The sequence below is a fragment of the Staurois parvus genome, unplaced genomic scaffold (assembly GCF_062004578.1).
Source record: "Staurois parvus isolate SC_StPar_1 unplaced genomic scaffold, SC_StPar_1.0 ptg000131l, whole genome shotgun sequence".
NCBI classification, from domain to species: domain Eukaryota; kingdom Metazoa; phylum Chordata; class Amphibia; order Anura; family Ranidae; genus Staurois; species Staurois parvus.
Window position 1 is genome coordinate 13,447,599 of NW_028317927.1, and position 20,104 is coordinate 13,467,702.

The 20,104-nt window shown below is 38.5% G+C and overlaps 1 long non-coding RNA gene across 1 annotated transcript; it reads left to right on the top strand.

Annotated features, from left to right (window-relative positions):
- Window positions 1-1,665: 1,665 nt before the first annotated feature.
- LOC149466406 (uncharacterized) lies at window positions 1,666-8,227 on the top strand. Its single transcript, XR_016312096.1, has 3 exons — window positions 1,666-1,876; window positions 5,908-5,997; window positions 6,558-8,227. It is a non-coding gene; the product is annotated as an uncharacterized LOC149466406 (long non-coding RNA).
- Window positions 8,228-20,104: the final 11,877 nt, after the last annotated feature.

The following is a 20,104-nucleotide window of genomic DNA, read 5'->3' on the forward strand; positions in this document are numbered from 1 at the left end:
TCCCCACCTCCCCAAAGGTCAGCAGTCATCTGTACTGTCCGCAGTCTCTGGTCATCCATGTGCTGTCCGCAGTCTCTGGTCATCCCTGTGCTGTCCGCAGTCTCTGGTCATCCCTGTGCGGTCCGCAGTCTCTGGTCATCCCTGTGCTGTCCGCAGTCTCTGGTCATCCCTGTGCTGTCCGCAGTCTCTGGTCATCCCTGTGCTGTCCGCAGTCTCTGGTCATCCCTGTGCTGTCCGCAGTCTCTGGTCATCTCCTGTACTGTGTCTGCAGTCCATTAGTTCAGAATTTTTTTTTCCTGTTTTCTGTCTCTAAAACCTAGGTGCGTCTTATGGTCAGGTGAAAAATACGGTAACTTGGCATAAAATAATTTATTTGCATTTAATTGTAATGGTTCAAAGAATGTTTGGAAAAATGTTCGGCCCTCCACCATGTTCACTTCATCCAATCTGGCCCTCTTTGAAAAAAGTTTGGACACCCCTGCCCTAGATGTTAACCCCTTCCTGCCCAGTGCCATTATTATTATTGTCAGTGCTTTTTTTTTTAGCACTGATCACTGTATTGGTATCACTGGAGATGTCAGTGACACCAAGTCAGTTCCCCCCAGTGTCAGAATGCCTGCCGCAGTCTTGCTATAAATCGCTGATCACCGCCATTACTAGTAAAAATGAAAAAAAAAAATTTCCAGAATCTATACCGCCATTTTTAAACGCTATAACTTTCACGTAAACCATTTATTTTACATGTATTGGGATTTTTTTTTTCAGCAAAGACATGTAGAATAAATTGTGGCCTAAATTTATGAGGACATTTTATTTTTTTAAATTTTTTCACTGAACATGTATAATAGCAAAAATATTGTTTTATTCTCAAAATTGTCTGTCTTTTTAATTTTTATAGTGCAAAAAATAAAAAAACTGAACAGGCGATCAAATACCACCAAAAGAAAGCTCAATTTGTGGGGTAAAAAGGTTGGAAATTTTGTTTAGGTGCAGTGTTGCATGACCACGCAATTGTCAGTTAAAGTAACGCAGCACCATAACGCAAAAAATGGCCTGGCCAGGAAGGGGGGTAAATCCTCAGGAGGGCAAGCGGTTAAATAAGCATATGATTGGCGATCTCCTCTGCTCTCCCCACCACTCCATCCCTCACAGCTATTTCCTCCTGTACCACTCTCCCCTCCCTCCTAGAATGTAAGCTCCAAGGAGCAGGGCCCTTCAACCCCTTGTGTATTGTATTGTACTGTTACTGTACTGTCTCATGTACTGTCTCCCATTTTATTGTACAGCTATGAGCAAACTGTTGGCGCTAAATACTGTATAATAATAATAATAATAATAATAAAAACATAAACAAGTTACCCTCAGTGAAAACAATAGCTATGTCAAAACAGGCAGATCTAACTGTATGCATATGTTCCCTTTTCCTGTAAAAGTGAAGCTTGCATAGTGCCCTTGTTCTCAACTGGTTGTGTAAAATAATCAGCAGCTTAAAAAAAAAAAATTTGGGGAGGTGAGGTTCGATATTCAGATTTTGCATGTAAACTTAGCTGGCTATAACTCTGGATCTATTGATCTTTTTCACACAGGGTTTTAACTGAGGATATATATTTTTTATCATACTCTCAGTTTGAATTGCCCAGATTTGAGAAATGTTTACTTCAACCACCACATCACGTGTTCTGTCTGCTTTTACCTCATTGGCATCGATTCAGTGACCAACTGTAGCTGGTAAATGAGCATTGTTAGAGCAGGGTGTAAAATCTAGAGAAAAGATCATACAGCTTCCTCTTTATGCACCATTTCGCTGAGCTGTACAGTTACTATGGCAGCACCCAAGAACAGATGAACAAGGAGCTGGAGAGAAAGAATGTACCAGGTAATGTCTCTTTGTTCATATTTTTATTCAAAGATAAATTAACAAATGCTGAATCCTAACTTTTTTTTCTTTTTCCATTCTACTTTTTCAAACTTGTATAGGTATTTTTAGGACCCATGCATACAGGGTGTTTGCCCATCTCTCATAGACGCCTCCTGGCAGCAGTGTTTTGGCAGAAAAAAAACACTTGACACGTGTAAACCCGTTTATGCGTGTCCTGCGCTTGTGTGTTTATTCATTTCATTGGCCAAAATAATATTTTATTCTGGTCATTTAAAAAAAATTAATGCTCGGCACAAAATACGCCTAGATTTTATGTGCATTTAGACATGTTGACACATGTTTAGACATGTCAAGTGTTCATTCTGCCAAAACACCACTGTACCTGGATGTGCTGGCAGTGTGGAGGGGTTGCCTCTAAATGCCTATTTGTGCATGGACACAGAGGGGGAGATTTACTAAAACTGGAGCGCTCAACATCTGGTGCAGCTGTGCATGGTAGCCAATCAGCTTGTTCAATTAACCGCTTCCCGACTGCCCTATAGCAGATATACTAGTACAGTACAGTGTCAGAGCTTTTTTTTTTAGCTCTGATCACTGTATTGGTGTCACTGAGGATGTAAGTGACACCAAATCAGTTCCCTCCAGTGTCAGAATGCCCTCCGTAGTCCTGCTATAAATCACTGATCACCGCCATTACCAGTAAAAATTAAAAAAAAAATTCCAGTATCTATACCGCCATTTGTAAACGCTATAACTTAAACGCCGTAAACCAACACTGTAAACCAATTAATTTACACGTATTGGGATTTTTGTTTTATTTTTTTACTGGACATGTTTAATAGCAAAAAGTAAAAATATTGTATTTTTTCTTTTTTTTATAGCGCAAAAAATAATAAAAAGGTACAGGTGATCAAATACCACCAAAAGAAAGCTCAATTTGTAGGAAAAAAAGGACACATTTAATTTGGGTGCAGCGTTGCATGACCGTGCAATTGTCAGTTAAAGTAACGCAGTGCCGTAACACAAAAAATGGCCTGGTCATGAAGGGGGTAAATCTTCTGGAGGGCAAGTAGTTAAAGTGAGACTAAAGGCAAAACTTTGTTTTTTTTTTATAGTTTTGGTGATCTGGGGATCCCCCAATAATTCCCTTCATTTGCAGGAATTTCCCTTCACTTCCTGTTTGGCTGTTGGACAGGACATCTCCACAATGGGACACAGTAAAATCTCCACAATGGGATACAGATTGGCTAAAAAAAAAAATCTGACAAGGGTTATAACCCTCCCTTGCTCTATCCAGAGTGAAAAAAAGTTTTGCTTATAGTTCTACTTTAAGCATTGGCACTAAAACCTGGAAGCCAATTGGTTTCTATGCAGAGCTGCACCAGATGTTGCACACTCCAGTTGTAGTAAATCTCCCCGTACATTTATATGCAGGGGCGATTAGCGGTAGAAAAAAAATACCAGACACCCCTAACAACAGCGTTAAAAATGTCCAGTGTGCATGAGGCCTTAAAAGTGTTCAGTAGGTAGGCTTAAAATAAATGTATTTTTGTTTTTATCAACCAAAATCCACAAGTTTTTTTTTAAATAGTTAATGCACCGTTTTTTTCGCTTTATAAGACGCACCTGATCATAAGACGCACCTAGGTTTTACAGGAGGAAAACGAGAAAAAAAAATTAGGAACCAATGGACTGCAGACATAGTACAGAAAATGACCAGAGATTGCAGACATAGTACAGGAGATGACCAGAGATTGCAGACATAGTACAGGAGATGACCAGAGATTGCAGACATAGTACAGAAAATGACCAGAGATTGCAGACATAGTACAGGAGATGACCAGAGATTGCAGACATAGTACAGGAGATGACCAGAGATTGCAGACATAGTACAGAAAATGACCAGAGATTGCAGACATAGTACAGGAGATGACCAGAGATTGCAGACATAGTACAGGAGATGACCAGAGACTGCAGACAATACAGAAGATGACCAAAGACTGCGGACACAGTACAGGAGAAGGACCAGAGATTGCAGACATAGTACAGGAGATGACCAGAGACTGTATAATCACACCTATAAAACTCAAATGCAAAATTATTTTTTATTATTATATTACGATATCTATAACGCAAACGGTTTGTTCAACGCTTTACACGTTATTATTGTAACATTTTAAAAGTTTGAACAGACAAACATTTATCAGGAATTGTAAAGTTTTCTGTTTTGTATGCCTTTCTCCTTTTTTTCCCCTGGTGATCCTGCCAGTAATGCACTTCATTTCTTAAGGTGGCTATGCTCAATCCTTGACTGTATCTGTGGAGGAGCATCATATCCGTCCTTTGAGAGCAGCATTGTCAACCTGTGGAGAGTACAGTGTTATATGGACTAGTAGATTTAGATGGACTTTGTTAAAGTGACTAAAAAAGCCCAACTCCAGCTAACATTTTTACAGAAAAAGTATTTCTTTCCTTTTGGTATTGTAAAGCGCTGCGCAAACTGTTGGCGCCATATAAATCCTGTATAATAAATCCTGTATAATATAATAAACATTTTAACATGAAAGCTGCCCACTGTAAGCTCCATTGTGACTATTAAATCATTTGTCTTAATCCTCTAACCTCCACTTTAGCTGGACAGCTTTGTCTGTTAAAGGAAGTTGAAAAATAACATCTATTAGCAGGATCAATTGGTAATGCAATCATGTTTTTTTTTTTGGTGCCATAACGCACCAGTATGCCATAGTGACACAGAGCAGCTGTATGGGGCTGGCTAATGACAGCCAGAACCTGCATAACAATTTAGTTTTTGTTCTTTAAAAAAGAGAATAGAGGGATGGTGCTTGGGAGGTGGGGCAATGTTGGACTGTACTTAGGAGGCAGGATGGGAGAGTACAATACCAAAACCTGTTTGGAATCCCTGGACACAAAATTTCATCCTGGATAATAATCTGCATGTAAGCAGACTGTAAGCGGTAGGTACTCAGAAATATAAGTACTAAACTATATTTGGGACTTGATCATAAATGTGGTAACTCCCAGCCACCACCCCTTCAACCGGATGATTGGTCAGATGATCTCTGTCAACACCCCTTTGATACTACAGAAAAAGGGGAACTTTTGACAGCTCTCATTTAACATTAAACCAAGGAACACCTAACTGGACTTATGAGAGCCACTCTACCTTCTTTGCTCATCCATTGGACTCTGCAAAGCAGGATATTGGGAAGTATTCTTCATTTTCAAGGCCTTTTTTTCTCTGTTGCTTTGTTGTTTATTTATTTCCTTATAACACCCTTTTGTTTTGGAAATATTTTATTTGCACCATTTTGACCTTTTCATTATTAACCTCCCTAGCGGTATGATTATGTCAATATTTCTGTGCTCAAAGAGGTACTTTTTTGCATGGAAATATGTGATTTTTTTAATTGTAGGTCTGTAATTTTTAGGAATAACTCACTGAAATCTGTCCAAACAAGAGTCTAGTAAACATCCCGGGTATGATAAATTTTGAAACATGAAATCATAAATTATAATATAATAAATAATCATAAAAATAATAATATAATAATAATAAGTTTAATTCTATAATGTAATCAAACCAATAACACTGAAATTTAGGTTCGCACATCACTGAGCTTAGTCGCAAAATCGTTTTCAGTGTCTGATGACGAATTTCCCCACAAATCATTATCACTAAATTCTGCAAGTAGTTCTAATCTACTATCACCGTTTTCTAGCTGGTCTAAAACCGCTTTTGACCTAAAGGGACGCTTTTTGGACACCATGGACTTTTCTCAGTTTCCAGGCAGAATGAACAGTAAAAAGGCAGGGCACAGGACAAAGCACTAGGGATGTATGTGAAATGGTTTGATACAGTAGTGCCAGCAGACCTATATACAGAAAAGATGGCAGTAAAATAAAATGTGCCCTTTTTCTATGTGATTTTAGTGTATTGAGTGAATGTCACTTTTAAAATTTTTAAATTTCCCGCCCTTTCCATCCCCCGTATGTCCTGACGCTTACAGGGAATGGAACCCGGAAGACGGATGCCGGCATCGGCCAGAGGAGATGGCCAGGGACGCTGCAGGGGGGACATCGAGGGAGAGCAGGACAAGGTAAGTGAAACAGGGATCCTGGAGCAATGCTGCAGGGTATTCCCGAGTGTATCACGGGGTTACTACTTTTGGTACTAAAAGTTTACCCCGAGCTACACTCGGGAATACTGCCAGGGAGGTTAAACCCTATTTTGAAAAGTGTTGAAATTGCCTCTAAGGTTTTTAATACAAACTAAAAGAATCCCTGTCTCTTGAAGAGTGCTACTGTATATGATAAATCTCTGAATATACCTATCTGTGGTGACAGTGTGTGGACAAATGTTTATTCTTCATATCTGTTCTTGCTAATATTGTGAAGGGTTGATAGGCCAAAAGCTATCTGGTAGCAGTTTAGAGTTTAAAGAATTTATTGCTTAGGTAATTTAACCCATTGACAATCACTCTTAGGCTTCTGGTACCTAGATTGTGGTTCCTGGAAAATCTTTGTGCAGGGTGCAGCTGAGCGTGGTATTGTTATGTAAGCAAGTGACAGTGCAGTGTAAGATTGGCTAGTCCTTTGTCATGAGTTGGTGAGAAGTGCAGAGGTCTGACATCCAAGTTCATCACAAGTTGTCTTACAGGTTTCCTAGAGAAATCCTTTGCAGAGGGGAAGATAACAAAAAGAAATTAGGCATGGAAATCAAAGGAGAAACAGCTGACTGATTCTGCAAAGTCTCGGCTGCAACAGGAACAGAACAGGTCGTTTCTGAAGATAGCGAACTGTGACACACACCTCATACAAACGAGAATTGTTTGCATGCTAGTCTCATGTTGAAAATGGAGAGGTCACTAAAGTTACAAAAAATTCCCGTATGACAGAATACAAGTTTGGAAGTGATGTAATTTATTGTATTTTAATGTATTTTTTTATTTCTGAGCATGTGTTGTCTTGGTCTTCCGATTTGTTTTTGACGAATACTGTACTCATTAAACAAATCGTAAAGTCTGGTATCATATGAGAAAAATATTCCTGTTTGTCCTTTCAATTTCATGATTGACTCTCTTGAAAGCTATGCACTAACGATTAGATTGCGATCACTCTGAAAGCAGTATTTTTTGATCGTGTGTACTAGGCATTACGGTCTGATACAGGACATGGTGGCTGTAGGGGCTGGCAGTTCAGAATATTAAGAAATGTTTGTGCTCATTTCAGCACTCTCAGCAGTTGAGTTCTGGTATTTAAAGTATGAAAAGTATAATAGTTTGTATGTACTACAAGCAAGATTCTCATACAGCCATTGTCCACTGACTGTACACATGATAAAATATTTCATTTCACGTATTCAGAATATTGCTAAAAACTTTCTGTAAGGAAGTTACTACCCCTGGAAACAACAAATGGTGACAACTTATGCTGGTTCTTGACTAGTATTTGACAAGTAACAACAATCCAATCTCCTGCAGGTGAGGCGCTGGGTATTCTCTGGTGATACCTCCAGCTACACAGGTACAGCCTCCAAGTGCTGGTACATTTCCACCTTAAGGGTTGGTTCACTTTTACCAAACAAAACTACCTATGCAGATAAGGGATGTCTGTAGATAAAAAAAAACTATGTAGCTTTGACCAAAATTAAATAATTCCCTTGCTATACAGTAGGTGTAGGCCATTTATATCCATCATGAAGCCTGGCTGCAATACTTCTAGGATGTTGCTAAGGGCATTGTTAAGAGAAACCTGGTGTTACTGCTCACCTTCACCATCACAGGAGCGAGATTTCAAATGCTGAGCTCAGAGCTATTTCATCAGTGTGGAGAAAGGGGATTCGAGAAGGTTTGAATCAGAGAAAGTTTTGCACAAAAATAATACTTATCACTTGCAGTCAGCAGGTGCTGCACTCCAGTCTATTCTCCTGTCATTTACCAAGATGACTTATTACTATGCTGAGAGTAGCCTGAATAGCCTGTGTGATTTGATCACCTGTGTTTGTTGTCACATTGACAGTTTGCCCTATAATGCTAAATGATCTTTTGACCAAGGAAAAAAAAAGCTTTTCCACTTCCAGTGCCTTGCCACAACCTATTCCACAGTCAGTGTATAGTAGCTGTATTTTAACAGAAAAAGCAGATGCTTGTTTTTTACAAAATAAGCAGACCTATATACAGAAAAGATGGCAGTAAAATAAAATGTGCCCTCTTTCGTACACAGCCGTAGGATGTAAGTAATAAGTAACCCCAAAAAGGTTGGTGAGAGTGTTTACTTCTCAACACCAGTGATTATTTTATTATTTGCCAATAAAGTTGATATACTGTATCTTTTGTTATTCTTTTGGAACTTTGTGGATTCTCTCTGCTGTAGCATATCCTCATTTTACCAACATTGTGGGTCTAGATAGACACTATAGACTGTCCATACTCAGGGCTAATTCTCACCCATATAAGTTGATGCTCCGTGATGCCGTTGAAAAACAACAAGATTACCTTTATTCCCATGCAAAAAAACTTTAAAATGCCAATTAACATTTGGACATGTTTATATTTTTGGAGCACTGTTTTGCTTCAGTGGAGAAGGTTTTTGTGTGAAACTCAAGAATCGACATTAGAGCAAATTTTACGTTATTCTCTTGTGTGTATTCATAAGCATACATTCAGCATTGGGGAAGATCTAAATTCACTATTTGTCTCTTCTTGAAGACTGAATATAATCAGTTTTAATGTTTTCACATTTATAGTCCGTTCTGAAATTTGTTGTGCTTGGCCATTATGAACCATACACTTATTTAAATTTTAGAAAACTATTAGCATTGTAAAGCAATACCCAACATACTGCACGGGATGCATTAATATTTTCTCTGGTAGAACAAGTTAATTTCCTCTGTGTGCTAATTTACTGTCCTATACAAAATGTTTCATTACATTTCAAATAGGAACAAAGTTTTGGTCTAGCTGTGCTGCTGATTTGGGAGAGTAAGATGACAAAAAATAAAGATATAGTGCATGTCTCAGTTTAACATTTCAACTCCAAATTACAGAAGCATTCAGTTACCTGTACAAAGGCACAAAATGAAGACTGCTCTATACATTTAAAGTGTGTGTCAAAGCCAAAAACCCCAAACATACAGTATGCAGTACATCTCGACAATGCAGCATACACATTTCAAAAATGCATCTTGCTCATAAGTCCTGATGTGAGCTAAAACTCCACAGAATTGAAGGTGTCACCCTTGCCAGTTTTCTTTTACTAAACCACTCAACCACTCCTATGCTCAGATCTCTACAACTTAAGGACTAATCATTCTGTATAGTCCATGAAAAGAATTAAGAGGGCCAACTAGTCTCTTCAAGATAACACTAGAAGTTTGTAGATGATACAGAACAGCCCTGAATATCTGACAAGGGTGTAACCAGAATCACTGTTACTGGAATTAGGCTTTATGATGCATTATTTTGTGAACATTTACTGAATACAGTTCCTTTTTCTCACTACAAGATTGAGCTTCTTCAGACTAAGAACATTGATTCTTTTAAGCCTGGAGCATTGAATGGTAGGAAATGTAGTTCGGGCCAGAAGAGATGACCATATCATTGCAAGCAAGAGAAACTTTAAGACCCGGTGTATCTTGAGGCAGGAGGGGTCATATTAAAAGAAAAGCCCAGGAAAGCTCAGTAGTACAATGTCAGTATATAGAATTTTTCACTGATCACTGTATTACTGCCACTAGCAACATCAGATAATGCCAGGGTCTGTAAGCTCCTTCTCAGCCAGGGTCACCTAGCGTTAGAATGCCAACACACTATCGCACTCACACTATAGGTCGCTGATCACCTCCATTACTAGCATAGTGTTTGTACAGATCAATATATTGATAATGAACAGAACTATACGAGTGCCTCCTTTGTATAGTGTCCTCAAAAATGCAGTGTTAGCAGATCAGCTGTATTCACTGCCAGCACTAGCATTTAACCGCTGCCAGCACTAGCATTTAGCCAGAAGATTTGTATCAATTGATTGTGGGCCAAAGCACGATACATTGCCGCCAACCCAAATTCAGCTCTTGCAAACCAATTTACACAGAAATCTATCATGATTCACATGGAAACCTATCATTTTTTGGGTCTAACCCTCAACATGGACATTACAAAAAAGAATGAATTGCATAAATATTGGTCCACAGACCCAATTCAGCATATACCCATGTTCTCTGCTGTTACATATATGCCCAACATACTGGTACATTGCTGGACTTTGAGTGGTTATGCCGGGATGATGCTTGCAGCGGGTTGTCCTGTCCCACAGGGGAATCTGAGAATGCAGTCGGCAGTTCCGCAGGTTGACCATAGAACCGATTGGAAGCCAGAATGACTCCAATCATCTCTATGGTTTAAGAAACCAGAAGGTAGGAGCATTTTATCTTTTCCTTTTCGCCAGATATTAACAGCAACATTTTTAAATTGGGAAAGCAACTGATCTTGGTGTGGTCAGATGCTTTAAGGGCAGAGCAGAGATCTAGGGTCTAATAGACCCCAAATTTCTCAGAAAGAAGTACCTGTCTTGCCTATTGCTATCACAGGGGATATTTACATTATTTGTGATAACAATAAAAGTGATAAAAAAAAGAGAGTGTAAAAAAAAAAAAAATCAACATTAAAAAAAAAATCTAATATTTTAGGTTTTTTTCATTTATATTACAAAAAATAAAAACCCCAGTGGTGATCAAATACCACCAAAAGAAATCTCTATTTGTGTGAAAAAAGGACATACATTTTCTGTGGGTACAGCGTTGCATGGCCGCGCAATTACCATTGCTGAATACCTAAAAATGGCCCGGTAAGGAAGGGGGGTAAATCATCCGGAGGGCAAGTGGTTAAGCAGAAATTTGCATGGCTGGGGTCTAGGGATGTATTTATGGTATAACATTAGAGCATGTGCAACAACAACTCTGTGATTTATTATATTTCAGTCTGTGTTATGCACAAGGGCACTTGTAAAGACGCAACAGTGAAAGCATCCCTGGAATGATTATTATAAACAATGAAAATTTCAGTGAATACTACAAAAGCACTTGGTTTAATGAGGTCAAATGATATGAATGAGATTGAAAGCTCCAAGGAGCAGGGCCCTCCTAACCCTCTTGTATTGAACGGTATTGTTGCTGTATTGTCTCCCTTTATATTGTAAAGTGCTGAGCAAACTGTTGGCGCTATATAAATCCTGTATAATAATAATAATACTTACCTACTGTGTGAGGTCAAATGATACCTGAATTAGGGACAGCTGATAAATGCAAGATTATACACACACTAGGGAACAAAAATATACATGCAATCTCGTGCATTTAAACTATGAGTAAAATAAAGCTTTATCTAAACATTTTTATGGATGGAAGATTCATTGGGTACAATAACAAATACCCTTTGTATAAGTTTCCTCCATCATTGTGGTTTTCCAGCAAAAAAACTTGCAATTGTCATTTCAAACTCCATCTTTCATGCTGAACAAGTCAGATACATTCTCATTGATTTGAAAGCTGACTGTTTGATTCACAACATAGACAGAGCAGACTACAAGTAAAAAATATGAAGGTAAATGATGTATACTTCATACAAAACATTTGGATAGAGTTCTTCTTTAAAGTGTAACTTCACTTGTGTTGAGAAAGAAGCAATCCTCTTTGGGTAATCAGTGTACATTGCAAAGACTTTAGTGCTATGTATTTTTAAAATACCTAATATTATATTATGCACCTTTTCCCTCTCTGAATGGCAGAATTTAATAGATACCATGCGAATATCTTTTTTTGGTTAGGAGTGCAGCTTTTGTTCCATTTAGTTTGTGGCGCTTTTTTTTCTCTATTTCTCATATTATATTAATAGATACCATGTACAGAAAGGTGTGTATCCGCCCTTCTAAATGACCCCTTGTCTCCGCCCCTGTACCCACCTCCTAGTATTGTCCCTTTTAGGGAATACAGAACCAAGTAGCATTTTATGGTGCTAAGTAGTTTGTAAGCATTTTGTAAAAAAATAACAAGAAAAGCAGTAAAGTAGATCCCCTGCATCCAGCAAAAAGACCCCCCCCCCCAACAATAGATCCCCCACTAGCAAAAATACACTCCCCCAGCAACAATAGACCCCCCATATAACCCCCCCAGCAACAATAGATCCCCCAACTGCCAGCATCAATAGACCCTTCAGCACAGCCCACCACCCATTATTGCATATATTCAATGCTGGAGGGGCCAGAACTGCGTTCCCCTGCTTTCCCGCTGAAAATGATCCCTGGATATACCACAGGAGTAAACAACACAGGCACTTCTGAAAAGGGGGACTCACAACAAAGGTATTCAAAACAATCCATGCTACCTTTATATCTCAGCCTTTCTGAACACAAGTCACAGAGTGAAATAAAATAAAATGCATAGCCCCAGAAAGTAATACATTCAATAAAAACCTTCTTAAGTCCACAACGTAGTGTTAGCTTCTACTTACACAAAGCATAATTGATTCACTAAAATGTACTATAGACTCCTAGCAAAGTCTCCAGCAGTATTGAGAATTGAAGAGACTGGTTCATTTAAACCATCTGGTGTATTTCCAGTCTTCTAATTGAAATTCCTGTTGATGCCTAAAGATTTAAAGCAATTCTTAACCTCCCTGGCGGTATGATTATTTCAGATTTTTGGTGCTGAAAGTGGTACCATTATTTTGCATTGAAATTTGAGGTTTTATATTGTAGGCCTGTAATTCTTAGGAATAACTCACTGAAATCTGTCTGAACAAGAGTCTAGTAAACATCCCGGGTACGATAAAACTTGAAACACGAAATCATAAATTATAATTTAATAAATAATCATAAAAAATAATAATAATAATATATTTTATTCAATAATATAATCAAACCAAAAACACTGAAATTTGAAATATAGTGCCAAGTTCGCACATCACTGAGCAAAGTCGCAAAATTGTTTTCAGCGTCTGATGACAAATTTCCCCACAAATCATTATCACTCAATTCTGCAAGTGGTTCTGATTTACTATCGCTGTTCTCTAGCTGATCTAAAACCGCTTTTGACTTAAAGGGATGCTTTTTGGATGCCATGGACATTTCTCAGTTTCCAGGCAGAAAGAACAGTAAAAATGCAGGCAGGGCACAGGACAAAGCACTAGGGACAAAATGTATGTGAAATGGTTTGATACAGTAATGTTTTACTATGTGATTTTAGTGTATTTAGTGAATGTCACTTTTTGTCATTTTCAAATTTCCCGCCGTTCTGTCCCCCGTACGTCCCGACGCTCACAGGGGACGGAACCCAGATGACAGATGCTGGCATCCGCCGGATTACATTGCCGGGGACACTGCAGGAGGGAAATCGCAGGAGCGCAGGACAAGGTAAGTGATCGAGGGATCACGGAGCATGGTATTTCCGAGTGTAGCTCGGGGTTACCGCTTGTGGTACTGAAACTTTACCCCGAGCTACACTCGGGAATACCGCCAGTGAGGTTAAGGTTTATTTTTTGGGGGGGGAAATAACAAACATGTTATCTCTTAGATTGTAAGCTCCAAGGAGCAGGGCCCTCCTAACCCTCTTGTATTTAACTGTATTGTTGCTATATTGTCTCCCTTTATTTTGTAAAGTGCTGAGCAAACTGTTGGCACTATATATATCCTGTATAATAATAATAATAATACTTACCTACTGTGTGCAGTGATTTTTCACAGGGCAACCTAGATCCTTCACTTCTTGGGTCCCTTGCTGGCTCTCCTGGCTCCTCCTTCCTGACGGGTGCCCCCACAGCAAGCAGCTTGCTACGGGGGCATTCGAGCAGGTGTGTTCCCAAGCCACTGCTCCGTGTGTCCATTCACACATGGAGCTGCGACTTGGTCCCTCCTTCTTTCTCTCCTCATTGGCTGACTAGCTGTGATTTACAGCAGCTCCTGCTTGCTGTCTCAGCCAATGTGGAGGCAGAGACCCCGGACAGCCGAGGCTGTTGTACACTTTGCTGGATCACGATGGGGCTCAGGAAAGTATTGAGGAGGCTGGGGGCACTGCTTCACACAGGTTTTTTTACCTTCATGCATACAATCACTTTAATTGTACCTTGATACAGATTAAGGTACTGAGAAAATCAGTAAGCCAATCATATTGTATAGGTTGAAATGGAAAGGTAATTTTAGTAACACTAAATTACAAAATGGCTTGTAGAGCAACTTTATATGATATATATATATACAGTGGGGATTGAAAGTTTGGGCACCCCAGCTAAAAATTTGTATTAATGTGCATAAAGAAGCCAAGGAAAGATGGAAAAATCTCCAAAGGCATCAAATTACAGATTAGACATTCTTATAATATGTCAACAAAAGTTAGATTTTATTTCCATCATTTACACTTTCAAAATAACAGAAAACAAAAAAATGGCGTCTGTAAACGTTTGGGCACCCTGCAGAGTTATCATCTTGTATTGCCCCCTTTGGCAAGTATCACAGCTTGTAAACACTTTTTGTAGCCAGCCAAGAGTCTTTCAATTCTTGTTTGGGGTATCTTTGCCCATTCTTCCTTACAAAAGTCTTCCAGTTCTTTGAGATTTCTGGGCTGTCTGTCATGCACTGCTCTTTTAAGGTCTATCCATAGATTTTCAATTATGTTGAGGTCAGGAGATTGTGAAGGCCATGGCAAAACCTTCAGTTTACGCCTCTTGATGTAATCCCCCATGGATTTCGAGGTGTGTTTAGGATCATTATCCATTTGTAGAAGCCATCCTCTCTTTAACTTCAGCTTTTTCACAGATGGCATCAAGTTACCATCCAAAATTTGCTGAAATTTTATTGAATCCATTTTTCCTTGTACTCGTGAGATGTTCCCTGTGCCACTGGCTGCAACACAACCCCAAAGCATGATTGATCCAACCCCATGCTTAACAGTTGGACAGAGGTTCTTTTCATTAAATTCTGTGCCCCTTCTTCTCCAAACGTACCTTTGCTCATTCCGGCCAAAAAGTTCAATTTTAACCTCATCGGTCCACAGAACTTGTTTCCAAAATGCATCAGGCTTGTCTATATGTTCATTTGCAAAGTTCAAACGATGATTTTTGTGGTGAGGACGTAGAAGAGGTTTTCTTCTGATGACTCTTCCATGAAGACCATATTTGTACAAGTATCTCTTTATAGTGGAATAGTGTACCACAACTCCAGTGTCTGCCAGATCTTTCTGGAGGGATCGTGCAGTCAAACGTGGGTTTTGAATTGTTTTTCTCACAATCCTGCGAGCTGTTCTGTCTGATATTTTTCTTGGTCTTCCAGATCTTGCTTTAACTTCCACTGTTCCTGATGACTGCCATTTCTTAATTACATTCCGAACAGAGGATATTGACATCTGAAAACACTTTGCTATCTTCTTATAGCCTTCTCCAGCTTTGTGAGCGTCAACTATTTTCAGTTTCAGTTTTCTAGACAACTGCTTAGAAGAACCCATGGTTCTGATTGTTGGGGCAAGATCAGATGAGTCTGGGCATTTAAAACCTTTGAGAGTGATATAACCTGGTCTTCCCAGACAATGATTGAGAACAATCCATGACATTGGCAGGTCTCAGCTTGGCAAAGGGGGCAGTGCATGCTATAAATTCTGCAGGGTGCCCAAACTTTTGCAGACGCCATTTTTTTGTTTTCTGTTATTTTGAAAGTGTAAATGATGGAAATAAAATCTAACTTTTGTTGACATATTATAAGAATGTCTAATCTGTAATTTGATGCCTTTTGGAGAGTTTTCCATATTTCCTTGGCTTCTTTATGCACATTAATACAAATTTTTAGCTGGGGTGCCCAAACTTTCGATCCCCACTGTATATACACAGTATATATATATATATATATATATATATACACACACATTTATTTTTTATTTTTTTACTTTTTTACTAAAGTGGAATTCTCCTTTATAGATACATATATATTTTTAACAATGAATAAAACAATGGATCCTTCAACCTGAAACCAAAAGGAAGAAAAACCTACTGAAGTCTTGGATAGTACTGAGGAAGGATAACTCGACTGCACATGGCTTTCTAAGCTCATTGTACTCTGCATGTCTTCAGCCGAGCTAGCTACTGGAAGGAGAGTTTAGCATATAATTGATGTCAGTTCTCCTCCTCTGTGCCTCACGATGACGCACACAGCTTTTAGAGAAGGTAGACGCTAGATCCACTGAAGTGAGTCCACTGCCTGAAATTAGATAGTTGTTATATCTCCTTCTAGAAACATTCTTTATTCCCTTTTGTTCCCTTAATTCTCTTTTGTTCATATTATTCAAATACATACACCTCCTGGGCTCTTAACTCAAGGGAAAGCATCTGCTGCATTATGCCTGTAAATATTCACACCCATGTTTCTTATCCCTTAACTGCTGCCACAAATACTTCATTTAATTAGACTTTTTTAATGTAGAAGAGAATATCCCTATTTTGCACATACAGTTGTGTTCAAAATAATAGCAGTGTATTGAAAAAAGTGAATAAAGCTCAAAATCCTTCTAATAGCTTTTATTTCCATACACAAAATGCATTGGGAACACTACACATTCTATTCCAAATCAAAACATGAAGAAAAATATATCAAATTTGTGTTGTTCCTCTAAAAAAATTGAAGAAAAGTGAATATTAGACTGTTCAAAAAAAATAGCAGTGTTTGTATTCTTCTTTACAAACTCAAACATTCACTATATAAACTGAAAAATGTTTGAAGATTTTGCTTTCCTTTGAATCACTTAATTAATATTTAGTTGTATAAGCACTGTTTCTGAGAACTGCTGTACATCTGTGTTGCATGGAGTCAACCAACTTCTGGCACCTGTGAACAGGTATTCCAGCCCAGGATGATTGGACTACATTCCACAGTTCTTCTCTATTTCTTGGTTTTGCCTCAGAAACTGCATTTTTGATGTCACCCCACAAGTTTTCTATTGGATTAGGATCCGGGGATTGGGCTGGCCACTCCATAACGTCAATCTTGTTGGTCTGGAACCAAGATGTTGCACGTTTACTGGTGTGTTTGGGGTCGTTGTCTTGTTGGAACACCCATTTCAAGGGCCTTTCCTCTTCAGCATAAGGCAGCATGACCTCTTCAAGTATTCTGATGTATTCAAACTGATCCATGATCCCTGGTATGCGATAAATAGGCCCAACACCGTAGTATGAGAAACATCTCCATATCATGATGCTTGCGCAACCATGCTTCACTGTCTTCACAATGTACTGTGGCTTGAATTCAGTGTTTGGGGGTCGTCTGACAAACTCTCCGGCCACTAGACCCAAAAAGAACAATCTTACTTTCATCAGTCCACAAAATGTTGCACCATTTCTCTTTAGGCCAGTCAATGTGCTCTTTGGCAAATTGTAACCTCTTCAGCACATGTCTTTTTTTCAATAGTGGGACTTTGCGGGGGGCTTCTTGCAGATAGCTTGGCTTCACATAGGCGTCTTCTAATTGTAACAGTACTCACAGGTACCTTTAGACCTTCTTTGATCTTCCTGGAACTGATTGTTGGCTGAGTCCTTGCCATTTTGGCTATTCTTCTATCCATTCAAATGGTAGTTTTTTGCTGTCTTTCAGGTTTTGGTTGCTATTTTAAAGCATTTGAAATTATTTTAGCTGAGCAGCCTATCATTTTCTGTACTTCTTTATATGTTTTCCCCTCTCCAATCAACTTTTTAATCAAGGTACGCTGTTCTTCTGAACAATGTCTGGAATGACCCATTTTCCTCAGAATTTCAGAGAGAAATGCACTGTAACCAGCATGTACAACATTTGCTGCCTTCCTTCCTTAAATAAGGGCAATAATTGCCACCTGTTTTTCAAAGAATGAATGACCTCACTAATAGAACCCCACACTGCTATTATTTTGAACATGCCCCTTTCAATTAGTGATTCAATTACACAGAATCAGCAGCATGCATGTCATGACTGTTGGGTCTGTTGGATTTCTATTACTCTACCACACCTGCTAGTAAATTATTTGCCATGTAGAAATGTAATTTCTACCACAAACAGTGATTGATCAGGTTAGTGATGTCTGGCTGCTATTATTTTGAACACAACTGTGTATATATATATATATATATATATGGCTCAGATAAGTATTTTAAGGGTAGGAGGAATTTTTTTTACCTAATACAGTCAATCTATTAAGGTAAATTTTGTTTTGATGTTAGAACCACTTTACTAAACAATCAAGAAATTATAGGTTTACAATGATGTTCTTATACATCATACAGTTTATCAATGAGAGAAAACTGGAGTTGCATATACATGCCGTAATGTTCTTCTAGAAATGTATGCCTCTCCAATAAAAAGAAAAATGGTACAGTAGATCTTTACGTGACTAATCAACCACTGGGTATTTAAAGCATTGATTGACTGCTTAGCCAGAACTTAGATTTGTGGGATGCTGTGCTTTGGGTTAGTTGAAGGACGTGAATTATTTTATTGTAATTACCAGTCTAAATTATTTAATTGTCTTGTGCTTTCAATCATAATTTAACTCTTTTCTATTTTACCCACATGGCTGATTGGTTCACTGGGGCAATAATCTACTCATTTTAGGCATTTTAGTTCATTACTTAAAACAGAGAAAATGGCAACTGCACAGTCAATCAGATCTAGCATTTATGCCACACCATAAAAGGGGCAATTCACCTAGAGCACAATGCAATACTAAATTCTCAGGAACTCAGCCCTACTAGCTAGAAAAGAGAACCTATCTATGACTAAGGTTACACAAGTGGCAAAAGGGCAATAAAAAATAGGTTGATCCCTGTTTATACTGCCTCATGACTATCTACCTACATATTAACATGACAGCCTCTCAAGCCAGTACACATTGCCATGGCCATGATGTGTTGATTCTCATTGTGGCAATTTTAACTTGGTATGTCACATTTGGCAGGTGGTGCTGCTTGCCAAACATGCCCATTGAAGTCATAGGGACTGTGCCACAGCAAAAACCACACAGGCATTCTTGAGGTGGCAGTATCACCTCTTGAACACCTGAAAAATGCTGCTCAACGACCTCTGAAAATTGATTCACTGTGGATCACTTTTTCAGAGGGGTGGTACAGTCCCCCACCCATGTGAAAGGGGATTAATGCATTAGAATTCCATGCCAGCAGCTGGAGTTATGGTAAGTTATGGTAAGTCATGGCTTTCAACACAAGAAGGTAGTTTGCAGTGCAAGGCTCTTTTATACCAACCCATCAGTGCCAAAACTGTAGCCTATTGACCCAGTCTAATCTGTTGCCATTTTGAAAACAAAAGTCTCAGTGGGTTAAACTGCCAAATACTGGTAGAAGCATCACATGGCATCAATATTCCTCTTGTATCATGCAGACTTTTTATAAGGGCACTAATAGGGGAAGTACAGTATATTATAGATTTTAGGCTATACTATTTCTTACAATAGGTCAAATACAAGAAAAGTTCAGATGGACTATAGGCAGCTGACAATTCCATTGTGAGTGGAGCACATTTGGATGAGCAATTCACTGCATCTCAATACTGCACAGATTTTATTGCTCTGCTTACCAATGAAAAGAAGCTGCCTAATCTCTTTCCAGCTGATACCCTCACCAATTAAATAGTCTACTGAGGTTAAAAAAACAAAAAATAACACACACAAGAATTTACTGCAAATTGGGAAATATCCATAAAATATCCATAAATCTGCCTGATCTGGGTCAATTTTTCAAATCATTGTTTGTGTATACACTATTTTAATCCTATTTCTACTGAATACTGGATGGTGCAATGTATCAAGTGTTTCTTATTCCATCAATATACTTAATAGAATACAGTAAATGTGAAACCATGAGATCTGCTTGAAGAGCTGACAATCTAAACAAATGTTGCCACCTGGTGGAATTTACTGGTTTTGTTCTCTAGTATCTTTTTGCAGTGTTCCACGATATGGACATATCAAATATTTGCAGTCCCTTCCTTGTGCGAGTTAGCTAGTGGGCAGCAAATAAAAGTAAATGCAGAAGGATTCAGAAAGGAAAGTGTTACAAAATGCACTTAGAGATTTCACTCCAATGTTGTTCTTCTAGAATTTTCCAGTCTATTAAAAAACAAAAGGATAAGGTTTGACATCACACAAATGAATTTGCTCTTTTCCTGTAGCTAAATAAAGACACTTTATGACAT